Source organism: Wolffia australiana, chromosome 2 (genome assembly GCF_029677425.1).
Source record: "Wolffia australiana isolate 7733 chromosome 2, ASM2967742v1".
Classification (NCBI taxonomy): Eukaryota; Viridiplantae; Streptophyta; class Magnoliopsida; order Alismatales; family Araceae; genus Wolffia; species Wolffia australiana.
Window position 1 is genome coordinate 13,991,684 of NC_135836.1, and position 21,721 is coordinate 14,013,404.

Sequence of the window (21,721 nt, forward strand, 5' to 3'; positions counted from 1 at the left end):
TAATCATGGGATTCCAAAAAGTCTTAGTCTGGGTGCATCAAGAAGTTCACAACGACAAACGATTGATAAAGATAGTATTATCCACCCGCAGTATTGTTTGGGTTTTATGCCTTGGTTCATCCATGCAAAATACGATTACATGGATCCGAAAGCGTGTTGATCGATTCATAATCGATCTTCAAAATAATTAATTGAGTGTACCTTTTGGGGAACTCATTCCACCCTTGACTTTGCTACTCCAAGATTGTTCTGAAGTCATTCACGCGTCTGGCCTCTAGAAGTATCCACGCGATCACTCGGCACTTGGATCTCCACCTCTTCTTCAACTCTTCTTGAAAATCTAGAAGATCTTCTCGCCATGAAGACACTCTCCTTGGATGTGTGGATAAGAGAGTAGAGAAAGGGAGGGGCTCTCAAATCTGGTTGGCCTGAGTGCTTGAAATGAGAGCCCTTTCCCTCTTTATATTTCACTTAAGGTTTCTGTTAAAAACTCCACAATTAAAATATATCCACAAATGCCCTTAAGACCTTAGGCGTGTAAAAACCTCTAGGCCCGTGTATCCTTCTATTTAATAACTATAGTGGCCTAAAAACAATTATTGACCAACCTTATTAATTAACTATATCAACACATAGATTAATTAAGATTTAACCCAATCGATAAGTTAAGTTTTAACCCTGTGGGGACCAATATGTTGAACTCTCTCATGGAACCTTTACTATAATCGCTTACCCTATATGTATAATCCATCAATCTAGCGAGACTCTCGAACGACTTAGGCCATGGTTTATCATAAAATCCTAATCTGTCATTCGATTTGTACTGATGTGTAAGGGGGATAATTGAACTCCATCTCCAATATCCTCACTATCCTGGCAAGGGATTTTATGCATCATCTTCTTTGAGTCAATCTCCTCTTATACCGAGGGTGGATGATCCCCTCTTGACCACGCAATCATCTCCCTGAGTTCTTAATACATCCAAGCTATTACTTGTTTCAATCTCACTATTTAGAGTCTCTTAAGTCGTAGCTAAAATGTAATTGTTCATTCACGCAATGTCATTGGTGTCTCAGGTCAATGGATCACTTATACAGTTGTGACATCAATCAACCTGATTGATGTTTATGTATAGTACCATTCAGGGATTCGTACAGATCAATTCAATGAACTCTTTCTCCGAAGAGCACCCACTATTTGTCCTTAGTGTCGCCACATAAATAGCCATAGGATTAGCTATATTTATCATAAAGTAGGATCGGCTAGTGTTATTTGATAACACCCTAATTTCTGTCTTTATTTCATGTTATTAGCGAGATTTTATGCATTTAAAGAGCATAAAATGGGATTGTTATCATATATTTACATGAAAATAGTGTTTTCTAGTGATTTCTGATTTTTTCCTAATTTTATGTTAATTCTATGAATTTTAAAGGATTTATTGAAGCTCGAAATAACTATTTTTGAATGAAAATGGCATATTTAATATTTTATTTCAACATTTATCAGCATGGGAATGAATCAGTGAATTTTCTAGAATTTTTTTACGAATTTTTAGAATTTTTCTGAGATTTATTTGAAGATGAAATGTATTTATTTCAAGGAAAAAAATTATATTTATAATAGAAAAAGAAGTATTTTTATTATTTTCAAACTTTCAATGGCCTTTTTGCGAACTTTCGTTGCAAAAATACCCTAAAAACAGCTCTCGGTCGCCACTGCAGGCGTAAAGATCCAATTTAAAATTTTACAGGGTTTTATTGCAATTTTTAATATATATATTTAATGTTTTAGGAGAAATCGGAGGAGAGAGAGTGCGCCAGGGGCATATACGCAATTACTTTTGGGCGGCGTCCAACAGCAATTCCAGGCTTTTTAAGGACTTTTCTACAAAAAGGAGGATTCAAAATGCGCCAGCCAATGAGAGAGCGACACGTCATTGCGTGTTTAAAAACGAAACTAATAAATAAATCAATTTTAAATCCAATGGATTAAATTGGTTTAAAATTGATTTATTAATAACTTTTGATCCTGAAGTCCGATTGAGATGATTTTTTTATGGATTTGTTTGTCTTGATCCCCTCTTTCTATCTGTGTGGTTGGATCATTCAGATCTAGCCTATATTGATAGATAAATATTAAGTACTAAACAGGGGTAAAATGGTGATTTTTACCCTATAACCTAAGTATAAAAGCTAAATTTCGAGAGGGGGAGCTCATTCTTGATGGTTCTCTATCACAGCTGCAAGACAGAGAGGAGTCCCACCCTGGATCAAGTTATCTGGTACTTTTTCCTTGATTGTATTTGGATTTGTGCATTTTGAATGAGATTAGTTCAATTTCTTGTTTCTTCTTCTTGGTTTTGATCTGAAATTCTAAATCGCTTGGCTTGAGCGGCATGTACAAGCCCTGATTAGGATTGAGAGGAGAATTCGAGGGATTCAACTAAGCATTCAGCTGCATTCGAAAGAAAAACTCTAAAAAGAGTAGTTTTAATTCTTAGGAGATTAAATTACCCCCATTTCAGTGCTGAATTATCAAAGTTGCAAAAACAAACCAAACTCAAATTAAAAATTCCCTTTTAACCTCTCTAATTGACCTCTTGGATCCTTTTATTAGGATAAAAGAAGCCAATTTAGAGCTCCATATTTCTTCTATTCATCTCAACTCTTCTACCCCCCTTTCTAAATTCTCATCTAATTAGAGTGACTTGATCATCATTGAAGATCAAATTCAGTTTAATCAGAGTGAAACGACCAATAATCACCAAATCGAATTCCTTACTAGCTTCCCTTGGACGACACTCGTACTTATCACTATACGTCTTAAGTGGAGTTCTTATAAATTTTATTGCATAAGCCAAAATCCACAATGACAAGGGCTAAAAATTGCATAGTTTTTACCCCTATTTCTGGCTTATCATTATTCTATCTGGATAATTTGTTGTCCATCTCGACTATCCACCGAATTGGACTATTAGAATACATATTTAAAGACTAGTGATCAATGTATTATGATCTTTTCATATTTTACTATGTCATTGCACATATTAATGGAATTCATTATAAACATCACACTAGAGTAATAATGAACGTAATATTTTATTCAAAGAACTTAAATAAACATGGTGGTGTGATTGGCTTGACAGCCACACAATATCCATCAACTATAAGAGGTGAGAGCTAAAGCAAGATGATGCAATCAAGTCCTTGGCCAATATAGTGAAATATCGAAGAAGATTTCTCTAATGATTTTTTAATGCATTAGTACTAAAGTGGATGACCGATTAGGTTTGCAAGTGGACCATACACTAAGTTTTTCAAGGAGCATTAAGTGGATGAGGGACTATGCGTACATGGTAACCCATGATAAACTGATTTCGTGAGTGAGTCAATGCATACTCCTTTATATATTTTACACCACGAGGTGTACCTTGGAACCTATTGGTTGGAGACTTAAACTACAAATTGGGTCAAATTGATACGACATTATTTAGTCTACATGATAATATAGTTAATTAATTTTGAAGGTCAATAAAGAATATTGGGCCATGATGGGGACCATCTAGCACCAAAGATCAGTCTCAGCTTCCCGCGCAGAGCGCGGGCTGAAGGCAAGACCCAGCCTTGATGTACACGGCCTAGTCAACGGGCCCTTGAAGGTTGATCTTATATTCATCATGCTTTAATGTTCATTTTCATTTTTGTGTGTTGGTCCAACAAATTCGGGTCCATGTATTTGTGTATTCAGACTTATATGTTTAGGACTATGTGTGGGTCTTTCACTAATAGGCGGGACCTTAGGAGTCTTCATGTTGGGCTTCATCCCTTTATCAAGGGGTTGAGGCCCTTGGTCACCTCTATGTAAGAGGGATGGGGGGGGCCTCATTCACTTTTGAGAAAAAGAAGAACAAAGCTTTATTTATTTTATTTTATTGTTATTTTTTTTTCAACATATTTACAGAAATCACACTTGAACTTTGAGTTTTGAAAAAAACCCTAACTTGCCCCCCCACCGTTGTCACAAAACCGTGCTTCCCACGCCACACAATCGCGCCCACTGTTGCGGCCGCACCCACTATGGTTACAGTCGCAGTACACCCGTTGTTCTTGTTATGGCTGCACATCAATAGCCGCATCCACCTGCCATCGTCAAACTACAGCTGCCCCATCTGCCTCATGCATGGCCACGGCCACCTTGCTGCCCGACTACGGCCACCCGCCTACAACCACCATCAATGGCCACTTGACGGTCCCATGCCCAACGCCGTGCCCACTATTGCACCTGCTGTCGCATTCACTGCCACGCCCGCCCTTGTCGTCATTTCATACCAACTGCGCTCTGATACCCATGTCATCGTGTGCACCATCGCCACAGGCTTGTCGGGTCGCCTGTGTTGTCGTTCCATGTTGTCCACTTCTTCGACGGGTCATCTACCAGCTTTCATTATCATCAGCACGGATGACAAGGTTGCGACCAAACTGGTACGCACCGCATCTCTCCCAATTTTGACACTTCAAGTTGTAGAATTTCTATTGATCCATCCTTAGTTGAATCCACCAAGGGTGTGCGCACTAGTGGTAGTAGCTGTGCTCATGCCATCGGTCTTCAACCCGACGCCTTGGTCATTGGGAGCCTTCAGGACTTCATGTGGGTGTCTCCATCACTAGTGTTAGTAGAGTTCTAGATAGGTAGAACTCCTATTGATCCCTCCATAGTTGATCCCAGCGAGGGTGTGCGCACGAGTAGTAGTAGGTGTGCTCATGCCGTCAGTCTGCAACTCGATGTCTGCATCATTGGGAGCCTAGTCACATACCCAGGACCCTCTGGTTTTTTGGATGACATTGTCTTTGACATCGAGTTTATACTTCTCATTGACTCTTTTTGCACGCGCACATGCATCCTCATCCACTTGCATTACGTTTACTCAATTGATGTTGGAACGGTTGTCGATACCAACATGTTGTTTCACGTCAAGCCGCTAAAGTCATTAACAAGACCAATACATGGGCCTAGAGGGTCACATGCAAATAGTGATGCAGGATGACTAGATATGAAGGAGCTAAGTGATACGGGAACTAGATTCTAGGACAAATAGGGGTGATGGGATAAAACAGACCACAAATCACACGGTCTAGTTTGAAAATTAAATCCGGTGAAAATACTGATGGTGCAGCACCTTTCCTTGTAGGGGACGGGAGTACTGTCTTACAACCACCGTGGTGATGCAAAAGCACCAAAATCAATAACTTCCAACGGGAGATTCGCTTAGAAGACTCAGAATCCAAATCTAATCTGATGGCAGCAGATGAACACTCGAGGAATATTGGACGAAGAACACACCACCAAAGAGTGTACGAGTACTTTGGCACTTAATAGTGTGTGAAGAGGTTGCGGGGAATTCTTGACGCGCAGTTGGCAGGACGATTGACATGAGCTTTGACAGGGTGTTGCGGATCCAACTGCGCAGTCAGTTGACGGGGGTTAAGGGGGGAGTCGCCCCCTTGCGGGGTGCGGGGCAGCGCCCTGACACATAAACGGCATGCGCGGTGACCAATGGCCGCGAGGGCATCCGAGGACACGGCGGCCGCGCGCTGGTGGCCAGGGACTCTATGGGCACAAGCGCAGGCCGCGACTGGCACAAACGGCCAGGCAGGCGGTGGGCAGGGGTGGCCGGGCGCGCAGTGAGTGCGGGCGTCTTGGCGCACGGCGGCCGTGCAACGGGCGCAGGTGGTTGGGTGTGCGGTGGGGGCGAGCGGCCAGACGCACGGAGGGCGCGGGTGGCCTGCGCAGGGCAGGCCCCTGTGCGAACAGCGCTGTGTGGGGCGAGCACTAGTGCGGGCTGGCGCCTAGGCACGGGCAGCCAGGGCGTAGGGCAGCGGCCAAGGAACAGGAGCGGCGGCTGCGGTGCGAGGGGCAGGCGGCGGAGGTGCAAGGTGGTGGCCAAGGGTGCAGCACACGGTGGCAATCAGCGGTGGTGGTGATTGGCGGTGGCTGCGACCAGAATGGGAAGGGGAAGATAGGGCAAGGCTTCCATGGAGAGAAAAACCTAACTCTTGAAATAAACTTGCTAAGTGTTCTTTTGCAACATTGGCCTACATATAGGCCTTGGAGGAAAGACAAAATAAGAAATAAAATAACCGTCAAGGACAAGGCAACATGTCGACTCGTCAAGTCACGAAACGTTGTGTTATTGTCATGGGCGATGTGTCATGACACGGGATATGTCCTGCGTAATTGGAGGCGCGTCCGTTGTCGGTGCATTGATGTGGTCGTCATCATGGTGGTTCTTTAGTTGACGTTGATGATGGGTTAGGATGCGAGGTGTCTCGAATGACAGTGGCGGCGCGTCTGAAGATGGTGTGTTGATGTCGTCACAACCAAATAGTCTCTTGGATGTCAGAAAATATACTTGTCTTAATAAAAATACCTTCTTAACATAAATTGGGGAAGGCCCAATGTGAAATTCACCAAAGCCAGCATTTGTCACAGGGCTTCCTCTTCTTCTCCGTTTTCCCTACACCTCCACTCCACTCAAAAGGATATAGTTTACTGCAAGGGTGAATGGAGCCCGTCAAGGCTTAGGAGCACCTTCGGCGTGACAAGTACCATGTCGATATATCTAGAGGTCGCACATATGAGCAATTTGACTTGTCTCGCTCCATTATCTAAGAAATCACAGATGTGATCCGTGCACAGTATTTGTTTCATATTTTGTTGATTCCATTACAATTCTGTTACAACTCTTTCCTGCAAGGAATCATTATCTTTATCCTGATTCAGGCCTCCAAAACTCATAAACAATAACATAAAAAATGTAGAGGAGACAAGAGAAGGAGAAGAGCCTTGAACAATTTTGGCCTGCATTTATATTAAGGTAGCTCTCACAAAACACCAAAAGTTTAAGTATACCTTGTGATGTCCAAAGACCATTTGTGTGTGACCCTCTAAACCCATTTATCAGTCAAGTTAATGACTCTAATGGCCAAATAAACTTTATTGACCTTCCAAGTTGATTAACTATCACATAATACATATTAATTAATGTCAGATCAATTTAAACTCAACTGATAGGTCGAGTCTCAAGTCCCTCGGGTGCCAAGCTACACGTTGTGCTTTAGAATACACAAAGGAGTGTGGATTGGATCACTTATAGAACCTATCCATCACCAGTTATCATGTATGTATGGTCCTCATCCACTTGGTGCTCCTAGGATGACTTGGGGTATGGTACCCTATCAAACCCTAACTGGTCATCCGAGTTAGTTTGATGCATTGAAAAATCATTGGGGAACTCTTCTCCTATATTCCGTTGTCTCAACCAAGGACTTCATTGCATTACCTTAGAAGGGAGGGGGATCCCATCTTGACCACTCAGTAGACTTCATGAAAACTTTTACACACTGATAAGCCAAAAATAAGGGTAAATTTATGCAATTTTAAACCCTTGTCGTTGTCAATTTTAGCTTATAGAATAAAATTTATAAAACCTCGCTTAAGATGTACAATGACAAGTAGAGGTATCATCCAAGGGAGGCTAGTAAGGAGTCCAATTTGATGATTTTTTTGATAACTCAACCCTAATTAGGATCAATTTGCTTTTCAATGAAGATCAAATCAACCTAATTAGACAAGGAATTTAGAGAGGGAGGTAGAAGAGATGGGAAGAGTAGAAGAAGTAAGGGAGCTCTTTGGTGAATTAATTGATCCAAATGAAAGGATCAAATAATTCAATTAGAGGGGTTAAGAAGAATATTTTGATTTGGTTGGTTGGTTTTTGTAGGTTTGATAATTCAGAACTAGCTACTGTATTAGATAATAATGAAAAAAAGAAATTTTAATACCCTAGAGTTTATAAATTTAATTATAGTTTTCTTTTGAAAGGCACTTGAATACCTAGTTAAATCTCTCAATGACTCCTCTCAATCCTAATCAGGGCTTGTACATGCCGCTCAAGCCAAGCGATTTAGAGGTTCAGACCAGAATCAAGAAGAACAATCAAGAAATTGAACTAATTTCATCAAAAATGCACCAATAATTCAAATACAATGAAGGGAAAGGTACCAAACAGGTTGATCCAGGCTGGGGCTCCCCTCTGTCTTGCAGCTCTGATAGAGTACCATTAAGAATGACCCCCTCCTCTCGAAATTCGGCTTTTATACCTATGTAAAATGGTAATAATTACCCTTTTACCCCTAATTAGTATTTATTTTTAATCTTTCAATGTAGGCTTGATCTCAATGATCCAACCATAAGATAGAAAGACGCGATCAATACGAGAAAATCCATAAAAAATTCATCTCAATCGAACTTCTGGATCAAAAGTTATGAATAAATGAATTTAAACCAATATTAGCCATTGGACTTAAATCCATTTATGATATATTTTTTAACCCGCGCGCTGAGGTGTCATCCTCTGATTGGCCGGCGACTTTTCAACTTCTCCAGGCGGGTGCGTTCTCGTTGCGCCACGTACCCCCCTGGCGAAAATAAAAACAAAGAAAATTTTAAAACGTCGTGATCTGAATGTTTTTTGATACGCACATACGCGTGTGTTTCTTCTTCACTCTCTCCATTCTTAATTCGCCACGTCATGGCCCGTACACATGCATTGTACGCACCGTGCGGGTGGTGAACTTAACTCTTAGCGCTGGTCCTCATCAAGCACTGTCAGATTCTCATCTGACGGCCATGATAAGGCCACGTCGATTGGCCGAAAACTTCCCTGCATTTTTGTAAAAAGATCCTTCCTAAAAGCTTGAATTTTGTATGACGCCGCCCACAGGTAATTGTGTATATGCCCTTTGTGCACTCTCTCTCCACTGGTTTTTTTCCTAAAACATTAGAACAAATATTAAATCATTTGCAATAAAACCCTAGAAAAATTTAAATGACATCTTTACGCCTGCAACCATGACCGAGAGCTGTTTTGGGGTATCATTGCAACAAAATTTATGAAAAGCCCTTCAAAGTTTGAAAATTATCATAATACTCATTTTTTCCTTATAAATATATCTTTTTCTTAATAAAATGTATTTATTCCTCAAATAAATCTCAGAAAATCCAATAACATCCTAAAAATTCTAGAAAATTATAGAAAATTCATTGATTCATCCCCATACTTATAAATCTCGAAATTAAATATTAAACTAGCCATATTCATTAAAAAATAATTATTTCACGCTCAAATTCATAGAAATCACAGAAAATTAGGGGAAAATCAGAAATCATTAAAAACAGTATTTTTATGTAAATACATGATAACAACCCCATTTTAAGCTCTTTAAATGCATAAAATTGTGCTAGTAGCATGAAATAAAGACCGAATTTAGGGTTTTATCATACACCCAACTATGACTGTTTATAATCCAATGATTAGATACTTGCAAGTCATACTCAAAGTACAATTGTGTGTCCACATTGCGTCTTTGATGTATCAAGTCTAAGGAACCACATACATAGCTGTAATGTGAATCAATCTAACTTACAGTTTAGTATAACACCAGTCAGGGATTCATATAGATCAATGCAATGAACTATTTCCACTAAATAGCACCCATGTTCCATCCTTACTATTTTCACACTAATTGCTACAAGACAAGCCATACTCGTCACATGAGTAAGGGTAGATTGTGCTGTTCCATCCAGATATTTCAATGTCCTTCTTGAATATCCTTCAAAAATGAATATTTATAACACATGCTTAAGAACTAGTGATCTCTGTATTACGACATAATCATAATTCACTAAGTTTCATCAGATAGTCATGGACTTCATCATAATCATCACCTTCGCACTACAATAAATACACGGAACTAGCAATGGGATATGTAATTGGATTTCCGGCCACATATATTTCCATCAAAATTTTAAGATTAATGATTCACATGGTGAAGGTAGAAAAATGAATTATGACAACAGTTTAAAAGAAAATTATATAAGTATTTCATGGAGTTCTTTATCATGTTCCATGTTCATCAGTACAAGATACTCGTTATAATACACTTGTGATGCTCATGATGATATCTATGAATATATTATACAAAAAATTGAATTATGTTACTTTATGATGCCATCAGCCAAGGCAAAATAACACATGTGCTAGTGGCATACATTCCTCCACAAAATTCACCTTTAATATTTTTAACTTGTTTATAAGCTCCAATGTATATTGAAAGATCCACTCAAACCATACAAGTACCGTACGCTTAAGTGGAATAAAGATTATGCAAATTTGTATACTATTTCAATTTCAGAATCCATATGTTCTTGCACATTGTCAGACTTAAAATAGCCTCTTCATATGTCAAGATTGCCATATCTACAATACATAATCCCAATATTTACTTGAATCATTATCTCCAACATTCTGAGAAAGTAGTTGATGCCGGACGTCGTCTGGTCGACACCGAGGGTAGTGGCTTGGTATCGAATCAGGATCTCACTCAAACGACGACTGTCAGTGTCATCCGAGAATGCTAACAGACAGATAATAATGATGACATGCAATGCGAAAGTCCTATGTGTCGTACGTGTGTGCGCCGACGAGCGGTGGATGCCGTTCCAGAGAGTTGACGGGTTCCCTTTGAGTGGGGTCAGACGGACCTTCTGAGCCTCGTCCGAGAGGGTCGAGGGCGAGTACGTCCCCGAACGGGTAAGCCCCGCTGTAATGCTCAAACGCGTCGGGAGAACCCGACTCGTACCAGGCAGGTAAGATGATGACTCTCAAATATGTCATCAAATAATTAAACTTTTTAGTTTTCATTCATCAAAATTATAATGTTAATTCATGCTAATATCATGCATATGCATCATTTTATAAAATCACTAACCCCACTTGATCCTTTGAATCAAGTGGAATATATTTAACATTTTATGGTTAGTAAACATTCAGAGACAGGTTAAGAAGATCAAGGAAAGAGACGAGGATCAAGAGGAGCGGGCAAAAATTCAAAGAAGCAGAAATTACGAAAATGCCCCTGGGCATGACTTAAGAGAAACCTATAAATACTCTCTTGAGAGTTGATTTTAGGTTGTCCAGAATTTCTCTCAAGGAAGCTAGGGCTTGGAGAGAAAGGATTTCTGCAGACCCTCCAAGGCTGATGAGCATTGGAGCTGGGAGAAGCAAGCCGAGGAGTAGCTGGAGCACGACGATCGCCGCCTTGCCGGAAGGAGTGACACAAGGAGGCGTGAGCGTTTGGTTTTGGTACAATCTTCTTCTCCCTTCTAAGACAATCAGGGTTGGGCTGAAGATCACAAGCTGTGTCTTCAGCATTTCCAATTTCTGTTGTTCCTTTGGTTACGTTTGATTTCGAATCCCATAGTTGATTGAATCGTTTTCCATTCTGTCTAGCAAAAATTTCATTGTTCTCGCATCCGATCGTGACTTCCTTCCATGCAGAACTTCCAACTGCTAGCAACCCAGGCCTCAGCCTAGGTTGCCAGCAATCCAAGCAGCGAGCAAGCTCGCCCGCGCGAATCAGCACCGCGAGTAGGCTCGCCGCGCACCGCAGCGCCGCGCGCAGGCTCGCCCGCGGCAGCAGCGCCGCGAGCAGGCTCGCCGCCAGCAGTAGCAGCGCTAGCGCAGGCTTCGCCACAGCGCAGCAGCGCGCAGAGCTCACCAGCGCGGCGTTGGCGTGCAGGCACAAACACCCGCAGGGTGTTTGCTCAATTTCCTCACAGGGCATAAGCGAACCGCCAACAAAGAAAATTTCTCTGCTGACGGTTCTGCTCAATTGAGTTTGCCAAGATATCTCCGTAAAACTTAACTGAAGATAATTTGACTGAAGAATTTGCTGAATCCATACTTTTAAGGAATTCTCTGCAACTTATTCTGAAGAAAATTTCTACAGAGATTAACACTTGGAATTAGAGAACTGAATAGACTGATTTAATAGAAAAGAATTTTCCGCTGTTTTCTTTGCTTCCTGTGGATCGACCCTTGCTTGCCAAAGGCTGTGAGGTTATAAATTTCGTTGCATAAGCTCAATCCTCACACGAATTCAACTGATAAATAACCAGTAAAAAACACCCTAAAATTGATAAGGTTCTTCAATAAATATTATTGGGCCATAAAATTTATTATTTATCTTGATGCAAGCCAACAAGGTCACACACATAAGATATACATTGGTGAATATTCTTAACTTTTAAGAACTTTTATGAAAATCTCCAATGAGTATAAATAAGGGAACCCATTTCAGGTGCCCATGTCATACAGCCCTGGGTTCATGTGTGTTTTTTTCCATCTCAGAATTATCCTGATGGAGGACCATCCTGGAGACGGCACGACGGGACGACATCAGCCACGCCGAGCAGCTCGCGTCGACGCTCGCCACCCGGGGTTCAAGTACCCCGCGGAAGCATCTCTATCTTCCCTTGTGTTTGTTTATGTTTTGCTTGTGTCTTTGGATTTCATGGACTGGGCCAATGTTGGGCCTCGCCTTTTATCTTTTACTTTTGAAATTTCAGTTATATTTTCAAATTGTAAGGAGAGGTCGAACCACGTCTCGCGACGGTTCGTCCTCTCCCCACGTTCACTTGGCACCTATCCTCACTATATAAGGGGATAGCATGCCCAAGGGACATTTGAGTCATTTGTTGAAAGAATTTTTACAACTCTTGTCTCCACCTATCGTACTGAGTAGAGTAGAGGGAATTGGCTATTCCCGCCCACGTCGAGACCACTCCGTGGAAAAGAGCCCGCGTCCCCCACGTCGAGACCACTCTGTGGGAACGTGTTCAACGTCTTCGTCGAGATCACTCCGAAGAAGCTAAAAGATTCAAGAATTCCTCCCTTCTTGAAGCCAAGAAGCCCTCCGTCGAGATCACTCCGAAGGGTCTCAATGATTCAAGAAAGCGTCACCAAGGGAGAAGCATCTTCAACCGTCATCGTCGAGATCACTCCGGGTACGCGTCGCTCTTGTTCCTCCACAAGATTTCACCAACCTCCTCCAAGAACGCCCTCTCCTTGGGAATCTTGGGTTGTTAGTCCCCAAGAAACGTCCAAGAAACCTCTTCTTGGAGGTTATCATCCCGCCGCCGCCGTCGTCCGTCGCCACCATCAACCCCCTCCAAGATCCATCTAAGAAGATCAAGAAACGCCCCTCTATCACAGACTTCTTGGCCGCCATCGTCCGCCGCTGTCATCGCCATCCACCAAGAACCACCAAGATTTCAAGAAACCGCCACCCTCTTGGCGCTCTTGATCAACTACCGCTCAAGAACCCCAATGTTTCAAGAAACCACCACCTTCTTGGCATTCTTCATCTACTACCGCTCAAGAACGATCAAGGCTTCAAGAAATCTTCACCTTCTTGGCGTTCCTGATCAACTACTGTGCAAGAAATTCAAGTATCGACACGAGCCACCATCCAGAGGCATTCTTGGGGTGATTACAAGCCAAGAACCCCATCCTCCGCCCTTGTTGTGCCTCACACACGCGGAATCTCCCATCGCCTTTGACTACGTCAAGACACCATTTCCCACGTCGTGGACTATTGACATACAAGGTACCCTCTCGTCTCCCCTACGTCATTCCCAGTATTATTACCGCCTTCACTGTCGTCTTCCCCTATCTCGTCCGCTGCCCTCTTTCAATATAATCTACGGATAGGGTTAGCCACATTCGTCAAGAGATAGGATCTTATTTTTGTGGTTGAAAGGATATTCGTTGATTTGAACGCCGAACATCTTAGGGCTGTCACACGCCCCTTACCTCGTAGTCGTCTAGTCGGTCAAGAGGGTCATTGGGAGTTTGATCTACGGTCAATATCTTCCCCTTGATCGGCGAGGTCTTCTTCCCTGCTTGTAAACGACCGAGTCTTGCTCATTCGACGTTTTCTTCATCGTCATATATTCATATCATTCACAAAATTATTCATCGAATTCTTGTGGCGTAATACGAGCTGATCGATCCCGGCCGATCGTATTACATCAGATCCCTCCCTTGAATGTCAATGGATAATGAAAAATATCAACTAGATCTTCAAGGATAACTAACCCAGAAATAATAAATTCATAAATGTAAGGTGACACTCTAATTTTAATAAGATTATACAAAATATGTTTCTATATAGTCATTAAGTAAAAGGTTTCCCCAGAGGAAAGGTGTCGTCCAAAGGCGTTATGGAAATATTTTAAAATGAAGGTATTACTGATATTACATGAATTATCAAATTTTAGTGTTATGATATTTTAGATACATGTAAGAATCTAGGATATAGAGGCATATGTACGTAGGGAAGGGAATTAGATGTGTGTGTATAAATATTGAGAAGAGAATACAAAATAAGATGGGAACACTATGATTGTAACTAGATGAATGTATGAGTGGTATGTTAAGTGCGAGATACATGATTTTAAAATAGAGATGCTAGAAAAGTAAAGTAAAAGTAATATAAATCAACATATGTTACATAATTAAGAAAATAGGTAAATTAAACATAAGAGAGAGAGAGTACTATTTTTCTAATAGTAATGTGACATATTATAATGTTGTATGTTATTTTGAGAGATCATAGAATTGTTTTCAATGATCTTTCACTATCCTAAACATTGCCAAGCAACTTGGTGTAGGGTAGGAAGCTATGTGATAAGATGGATCGATGAGAGACTTCTATTATAATGAGGACCTAATGCTCAAGGGTCTTCTGCAAGGAAATAAAAACTCAATCAAATGATACTAAAAAATGGAACCATATATTTTTGATGGTTTTGGAAAGGTTATAAAGATTGCCACTAATGTCCCATGTGACTTGTCAGAAGCTTTGAATCTTAGGATGTACTTATTAGCTGGCCCCTAAAATTTCTAGAAATGCTGTTCACCTTTTCTTGTGATAAGGAGCCAAAGTTGGGGACTAGAGTCTATTTGGGGTATCTGATGAAAGCAAACTGTGTATTAAATTTAATTTTGGTGTAATTTTTATTTTCCTAAGTCAAATAAATTTGACAAAAGATAGAAAACCCACTCTATTGTATAGTAAGAGCAAGGTACGTCTCCACAGGGATTTAATGATTGAGTTATAGTTAAGGAAAAGTAATAATGGACTAAAGATATTGAATATTGTAGAAGACAAGTAATTATAAGTTAGGGAGTATTATCTTATTAATTAGAGCATGTATGATAATATTCGGTATTGACGAATATTAATTATTTGAGAGAGAACTAGATAAAGACAGAATATAATATAGTGTTTATATCTTTTGTAGATACTCGGATGATGATAAATAAGTAAGAGGCTTGAAATGGATTAAATGTATCAGAGCTATAGGTGATGTTAATGTACGTAGTGAAGAAGTAAAGAAGATAAGTGATGTAGATATAATAATGAAATACTATTAATCACAGATAGATATAATGATAATGGATAGTTAGATAGGGACGAAGGGGTTATAGCAATAACATGTAATGATTGAATAATTGAAATAATTAATGTAATGAGAGGTAAGAAGAAGAAAAAGAATGGGAATAGAATTTCGATAGATGGGGAGAGATTATTTAATTACGTATCGATTAGTGGGCCAGAGGAATATTTATGTACGCTAAGAGTTTAAGATTAAGATTAAGACAGTTAGGTAAGAGGTCAGGTATAATATAATTTATATTATTATTAAGAAGCTATATAATATTAATGAGGTAAAAGAAGAATCATACATGCTAATAGTTTAATAGAGATAGATGAGATTAAATATACATGTTAAAAATTATTAAGAGTTTGTTTAATTAGATTTAGAGGACATAAGTGGTGTTTTTATAAGTTATGTTTATAATTATTTAGGATAATTGAAATGTCATTTATATAGGCAGTTATATTTAATAGATATCTTTAATATATTTTTATAAGGTAAAATCGGGATAAAATTTGTCGTAAACACCTGATGCTCGTAAGATGTTTGTTGAAATGTGTCAACAAGGCCGATATAAAAAACAAGAGAGAACAAATTCCAACTTGGTTTTGAATCAAATGCACATAAGTAGAAAGTCAAAAGTCGTAGAATTCTACCTTATGGAGTTCAAGAACTCATCTCAATCTCTGAGATTAAGGGCGCGGATTGCTGCCCCCTGACTTTGGCACGCATTTCCCCCTACCTTCCTCCATGCTGGTGTGAATCCAAGTTATAGCACTCGTGAGGTGTCTTGGGTATCTTGAGCAGCGAGAGAGGTTTCACTCTTCTCTCTTGCTCGTTTTGATGCCAGATGTGTCTCCCTCCGCTGATGGAGCAACATATCAGAAGATGCTGAATTGGGGGTCGTAATCCCCCTTTTAAGGATACTAGAGGACCTCTCGCCATCGTAGATCACTTGATCTGCCCTTGGGAGTTCCCCAAGAGCCATTGGATGAATGATGGTCCCCCTTTTTGCCAGAATCTGCCATCCAACAAACGATGTCGACATTCAAGGGAGAGATGGATGAATCTGCCCCTAGTCATATAGTCTCCTTCTTACGAAGTCAAATGGCTATGATTAAATCAATGCATAAACCCCTACTTGATGGAGGACCATCTCGAGGACGACGCCACAATGACGAAGAACCATCTTGAGGATGACGCGACGGGACGTCATCAGCCACGCCGAGCAGCTCGCGACGACGCTCGCCACCCGGGGTTTAAGTACCCCGCGTAAGAACTTTTATCTTTTTACTTATGCTCATTTTCATGTGTGTTTGTATTTTCGGATTCGTGGACTGGGCCAATGTTGTTGGGCCCCGTCCTCATCTTTTTTACTTTTTATGTTTGTATTTTGAATTTGTAAGGAGAGGCCGAACCACGTCTCGCGACGGTTCGTCCTCTCCCACGTTCACTTGGCACCCATCCTCACTATATAAGGGGATGGCATGCCCAAGGAACACCTTGGAGTCATTGTTGAAAAGTTTATTCACAATTTGTCTCCCCCCTATCGTAGAGAGTAGTGTAGGGGGTTTGGCTAGCCCCACCCCACGTCGAGATCACTCCGTGGGTAGAGCTCACGTCTCTCCCGTCGAGATCACTCCAAGGGAGACGTGTTAAGGCGCACCGTTGAGATCACTCCGGTGTGAGGAAAGAGTTTCAAGAAGCCGCCGCCATCAAGAATCGAAAGAGGCCTTCATCGAGATTACTCCGGGGGTCTTGGGAGATTCAAGAAGCGTCGCCGACACGCAATCAATCGGGGAAATCTGCTCCGCCGAGGGAGCACACCCCAGATCCATCAAGAACTCCTCTTTCTTGGAGGGTTCTTGGTTGTTACAGTTCAACAAAGCCATTTCTTGGTACCTTTTCCCACCCGTCCACCATTCCTGATCCATACCCCACCCTTCTCTTCGTTCTTGATCCACCCCACCACCGTTCTTGAACATCCTCCCACATTTCTTGAATTTCCCCTCTTTCCCCTCCCCCACGTTTTCTTGATTCCTTCCCCTCGCCCCGTTTCTTGATTCTACCACGTCCCACCCAATTTCTTGAACTTCTTGATCCATCCCTTCACGTTCTTGACCCTTCCCATCTCGTTCTTGATCCGTCCCTCTACGTTCTTGAACCCTCCCCATCTCGTTCTTGATCCTTCCCATCTCGTTCTTGATCCGTCCCATCTCGTTCTTGGTCCTTTCCCCATCTCGTTCTTGACCCTTCCCCATTACCATTCTTGAACCCTCAATTCTCCCACACTTCTTTCCTCTCGATTCCTGGCCCCTCGCCCTCGCCTCCCGCTCGACCACCCTTCCACCGTTCATCGCCCGGCGCCCGCGCGAGAGGGTACCCCTCCCGCGCGCCTCTCCGCCTGCCGCTGCAGGCGTCCGCGCGCCCTCGCCTGCGACCACCGCAAGGTGCGTCCGCTCGCCAGTGCGCGCGTCGTGCTCCTCGCGCCGGCCCGTGCGCGCGCACCAAAACACCTCCGCGCGTGCCCGTCTCCTGCCACATCCTTTGCCATGGTCCCAAGGTCGGTTGACTTGATCACCTCCTGCGCTCATTGGTCCGACGTCCGAGCAATCACGCCAGAGTCGTCTACCAACACGTTACCATCTACACCACATCACCTACCAGAACAAGATTTGACGTCGTGGATTAGCGGGACTTAAGGTTAGTCTCGTCTCCCCTCCGTTTACCAGCATTATTATCTTTTCCAGTCTCGTCTTCCGCTATGGCGCCCTCTGCCATTATTTTCATTACAATTCACGGATAGGATAGCCACCGTTGTCGAGTGTAGGAATTCTTTGAGGTTGACGGATATTCTTTGGCCTAGACGCCGAACAATCCAGGGCCGTCATACGCCCCTCATTGTCTAGACGTCTAGTTGATTTCGCGGGTCATTTGGGAGTTTGATCTAAGGATCATTATTCTCTCATTGACCGGCAAGGCCGACACCGTTATCCGCCGATTCCCTCTACTGCTCATCCGCTATTTTCCCGTGCATTGAATTACATCTCACATCATCGCATCATAATTCCTGTGACGTAATACGAGCCGCTCGATCCCGGCCGACATCGTATTACATCACTACTACTCCAGGTGCACCCATTATCCACGTGAGTCGCCCTGTCATCAGTCTTTTCTCCATTTTTATTTATTTATCAAAGGGCCCCGCCGTCCTCATTAGCTGTTGTGGCCAACCAGAGGCTTGGAAAAGATAAAGAAAGAAAAATTACAAAGAAAATGAAGATCTTGCCATCCAATATTCCCTAAGAAGAACAAACGGCTCAGATTATATTAATACACATAAATCGGTCTGTTATGATTCAGCCTTGGTCTGGATTAGTCTAAAGCCAGGTCATAATTCCTTTTAGTTGTCTAAATATCATTGCCCGTTGGGCTGCAATCGTCGTTGTTGCCTCTCGGCCTGGCCTGGCACCGAGCTGAAAGAAACAACGAGATATACCCATATTGGAAAAGTCTAGAAAATCCAATTACTATGTCAATTCACTAGAGAAGGATGATTGAAGCAAATACTTCCCTCTTTCGTGTCCGCGTGCTTGATTTCCTCTATGGGCCCTTCTTGGTGGGCTCCTTAGTGGGCTTCTTGGGGCTTTTGCTGGGTGGCACCCTTGCTGGCTATGGGTGGGCTTGGTTACACTGCATTCACCCATTGTGACTAGCTTGGGTGCTGCTGCTCCTTGGTTCAACCCTAGCTTCCCACATAAAACATTTTTGACTTTTTTATTACATATATTCTTTCTTATGCTATCTTTCTCTCATTTATTTCTTTCTTAAACTTTGACTTCTTTCCTACATAAGCATAGATTGACACACTTGAGGGAGCATTAATCCCATCAGTATTAATAATCTCCTAAACACATTTTAACTATCAATTATTACATTTATATGCATTGTTTTACCACTTTCTTTATTTAGTGCAATAGATCAAAATTCTTGTAAATTTTAAGGTAATACACATAAAATGACTTTACAATGTGTATAATTTCATGCCATATTTTGGGCTCATCGATTTATTCACCATTAGTTTTGATTTCTTACCATGTGGCTTAGCTATCTATCATTAACAGCCACCATTAGTGGCTAGAAGTCATTAATGTTCTACTTTCAATCCAGGATTGACAACACCATGGGGGCCTTGTAGCCCAAGGCCCACAATGCCACTGATTTCATTCATGGCTGTTACCTCCATAATTATCAAACTTAGCCATTTGTCACTGAAATGCTTTCAAGGCATAAATGATTGTCAATATAGGGTATTCTACCTTTAATGATCCAATGTCCTCTTCAGGAATCATGTGCATAATATTCTATGATATATCCTAAATAGGAGCAGTCCAAATCATGAAAATGAGAAATATATCATTCTTTATTTAATCTATACGCACTACCTGTCAATTCCAAATGCATAGAGTTCAGCTTTTTGTTAATATACTTTTTTGTCATTGGCAAAATCACGATGCCGGATACGTCCACCCTGCGGTTGTGCCCGTAGACCGATCAGCCATGCCATGGACGCCACCCAGGGGGATTTTATAGATGAGATATATTGTTTACAAGCGTTTGTAGGCATGGAGCGAGCATAAATATCCCAATTACAGTCGGATCCCATTCGTCCACGCCCATGTGCAGGAAAGGGAAAAGACACATAAGTGATACCTGGCAGGTGCTTGGAGAAGGTCGCTTGTGCCGGCATCTCTCCGGATCTTTCGTGGTGGTGATGATGCATGGAGTGTGGGGAGCCCTCCCCGCCATCGACAGGTGGCGTTGATGAGGTGCGTGGCGGGGACATCAGTCAGGCAAAAGAGCGAGCACTTCCCCCTCCCGCACTTCATGCAAGATGCCAATCATGGGGGCCAATCTTGGGGAGATGTGCATGCATGCCAGCAAGAGAATGGGAAGCTGCCATAGCAGATGCAATGCATGGAGTGCAGACCAATCCGCCGGCTGCAGATGTCAGCGTTGAGGTGCACGACAAAAGGAACTGTGAGTTCAGTTACTTAGTGTTAATACACATTTAATTTATTCATCATCTGTTCATTTACTTAGTGGTGCGACCTCAGAATTTTCAAAACCTTTAACTTCATTTTTTCACATTTCTTCATATTAAGATGCATTGATTTCATAACATGAAAATGCATCTGAATTGAATTCATACATTGATCATCATCCTTACTCAGCTCATAAATTCATGACCTGATTAACCTAAACTTTAAGTTTATTACAAAACCAGCCCAATTTTAAGTTCATCAGTGGCATTCAATCATAAAAAAGTTCTATTCTTAATTTCAGACATTCAAAGGAGAAATTTTCTTCAATTTTTTTTATTCTTCATTGTTCTTTCCAGGTATACCTGAAAATAGAAACATGAGAAGAACCCTATGGTTAAAGTGAGAAGAACCATACTTCACAACTTCTATATGAGTAGGCTATTGTGGAGGCCACTTGAAATTGGACCCCATCGCATGCTATTGGGGTCTTACTACATCTCTTAAAAGATGGGGAGTCCTATTAAATATTAGCGTTGTCACTTAAGCAGGCGCATTGGCCATAGGACCTTATGCCACCTTTTTCCCCATTTTTATTTATTTGAATAAGAAAAAATCAAAATTAAAAAGATTTATCATGAATCCCAACAGAGAAAAGATTATTCAATTAAACTCATTAATGATATCATAATTTACATGATTCATGCATTCAAATATATCAAATCTTATCAATATGACTTAATTCATGAACGAGTGCACAAAAGTATTTTTTTCTAAAAAATTAGATATTATACATCATCGATTGTAATTTAAAAATGAAATAACAGTATTTTGTACATGCATACACAAAATGCATATTCTCATTAAAAAACTCAAACAAATTTAAATTCGTAATCACTTTTCAGCTCTCTCAGTTCTAGTTTTGACATAATCTTGAATGAATTATGGCTCAAGAGATCTATGGTGATTATGATCTTTTAGTAAATATATTATTCGACATGATTACAAAGTGCATTGTCTAGGGTTGGCAATTTGATAAAATTAGCGATAGCATGAGAAAGGCATTGCACCTTTCAGGGTCATTTACCTAAATCCTCTTTCATTTTTTTACCACATTTTCTTGTAATGCTTGACCTTTCAGGAATAAGATAAACAAGCATGAGGGTGATGCGGAAAACTCATGAGGAAATGATGAGTGAAGATGAACTGATTTATTGAAGGAAGCGTGCAAATATGAAGCAGAAAAGAGAAGGTAAGATGGAATATTATTATTTCATTTTCTTGCATGCAGAAAAAATAAGGAAAAAGAGCCAAACCTGGCAGGAAGGAAA